Here is a 2,591-nt window from a genome sequence, read left to right as displayed (position 1 = left end):
GCAGTCTCAATTTACAGATTCTGACACCAGTGCTCTGCTGAGATAAGCAAAGTGGCCCTGTCACCTAGGTGGCTGCGGCTGAGCCCAGAGCCACCACCCAGCACAGAGGAGATCTGCCCTTATCTTGGTGCTAGGGCCCTATCCCAGATCTTCCCACTTATTTCCTGCTTGATCATTTCCTGGAGGGTGCCAAGGTCATGGAGTAGGCACAAACAGGTTGGGTGGCCTTGGGAACTGAGACCATGCCAAGAAGAGGAAAGCAGTGCTACTTTCCTTCCCATCTTCCCCATTTGGCTTCAAGGCCATCAAGCAGGTTGACTGCAAGACATCCTCCAGGTCACCCCAAAGTCATAGTACCCCAAGACAGACAGTCCATGGCTGCTATGTGGTTGGGTGCTGTCCCAACTGTATGCTGACTGAGAATGGGATCTAGGGGCGGATATAGCTGCTACCTGGTCTGAGGATTCAGAGTAGAAAATAGAATAATGAGGAGGACAGAGTTTAGGATAGGGGTGGTTCAGGTTTCAGGCCCAGGACTTGGTAATCGGCAGAGGGATTGGGGTCTACTTCTGGGTAGGGATGCAGGCCACTGGCCAGGCTTGGACAGTTCCCAGAGGTGTAAGAAGCAAAGCAAAGGTCAAGCCCAGTCTGGGAGGAAAGGTGCACTTATATCCAACTACAGCCCCCAGGCTCTATGCCTCACCCACCAGGGCTTCACCAATACCCTACAGCTCTGAGCAGGACAGGCTTGGGAGGATGCTGCCAGTTCCACTGCTCAGAGCCCCTGCAAGCCTGGTTTACCCATCCTTTATCCTCATCCCTTTCTGGGTACCCACTCACCCAGAAAGGGTGCTCTCAGTTGACAAGTTCCCCAGCCTATTGCTCATCCCAACCCACATGCACAATAGCCTCTTCTCCCAAACACAGCCCCTATAATGCCCCTCAATATCCACCCAGTGCTTACTCCATGGCATCTCCGTGCCTTTGCTTGGGCTGGTTCCTCCACAAAGAGCCCACACTCACCTCTCAGCACCGAAGAAGCCTGCAGCCTCTCTTGTGTCATGTGGGAACAAGGGACAGACAAACATGGTTCTCTTCTCCATCATGGAGCTTGTGCCAGCAACAGACAGGTGGGCTGTGTCAGTGAATAGCAGGGCAGCTACAGACACAGCGGACAGAATTGCAGAGCTAGCTGCCTTTGCTAAGGGCAGCTTCCTGTCAGCAGGTACCACTGGTGTGAGGGCTCCCTTCCAAGGGTCAGAGTTACTGCAAAGGGGCCCATGTTTCCTCTTTACCAATGAAGAACTCGAGGTTCGCCTAGAGGAAGCCACAAGGTTACAGACCTTCCAGGCTCAGCAATGCCCAGTCTCCCACATGCTTCTGCCCTCATATACAAACTTTCTGGTCTGGGCAAGAGCTCTGAGAAATGAGCATGGGACCTAGGTATCACCCTGGGCCCAGCGCTGGCCCACAGAAGCTGGCTTCAAAGATGGGGATTACCTGGCCAAGGAGAACAAGCTGTTACTCACACAGTAGTGTGGCCCAACCCAGTTGCTTGGCTGCACACTGAAACCCTGGACTGGTCTGGCGCCTGCAAGCCATGGTCTTTAAGCTAGACACTCACATTCAAGCTACGGTGTCCCTGCCAGCCCCGTGGCAGAGGGCCCCACAAGGCTGAGATGGAGGTTCCGGCATTCCACACAGAGACCAGCCTGGGTGCTGTCCTGTCTCTGTAAACCACCCAACTCCTGAGCAAGCCCTTCAGCTCCATTCAGAGCAGCTTCTCTGGCTGATGAGGAAGACCTTCTGAACACACCATGGGACAGAATTCCGGCTGCAGTGGTTGACCCATGACCTAAGCAGTGACAAGCTCAGGTCCCTAATTGAAAGTAGACATCAAGACCCCTACACCAGGGGGATCAGGCAGGTTGATGAGCATGGATCTCCCAGCTTCAGGTGCATAACCATGTTTGTGCAGGTATGTGTTCACACAGTAGCATGTGAGGCTTATGGAGACCAAGACTCCTATTGCAGGCTTCTCAACTGGAAATCGATGGCCGTAGGGTCGATACTTCACGGCTTTCAGAAAACATTAAAAACATGATTTGCTATGCACCTCAATTTAGCCCTTTATATTTTTTTTTTATTTTTTTGTGCTTGTGAAAAATACTTCATTGATCACTGCCCGGATACTGTAATTTTCTATTTATTGTAGCCCAGCCTTGCAACTCCCACAGGGAGACAGAGACCTGTAGATGGAGTGGCTCACCCCACGCCCATCACTCCCACCACACACTCAGGCCTTCCATGGGCTGAGCCAGGCCAGTGCTTCAGTGTCAGGCTCCTGTCTCTGGGTCCTGTACCTCATAGATATTGCAGGCTATCAAAAGGGCTGTGTGAACAGAAGTCCTGAGGGCAAGGAATCCTCACACTAGGCTCACATCCCACTACTCATACGCAGTTTAAATTGCAACATGACCAGGATAGCTCAACTAGAGAGCATCTTAAGGGTTGTGCCCAGAATTATGTGCGGGCGGGCGTTCATGTGTGTGTGTGTGTGTGTGTGTGTGTGTGTGTGTGTGTGTGTGTGT

The sequence above is a fragment of the Psammomys obesus genome, unplaced genomic scaffold (genome assembly GCF_907164565.1).
Source record: "Psammomys obesus unplaced genomic scaffold, mPsaObe1.curated_primary_1811, whole genome shotgun sequence".
In the NCBI taxonomy this organism is placed as follows: domain Eukaryota; kingdom Metazoa; phylum Chordata; class Mammalia; order Rodentia; family Muridae; genus Psammomys; species Psammomys obesus.
Note: the sequence above shows the minus strand (reverse complement) of the source record.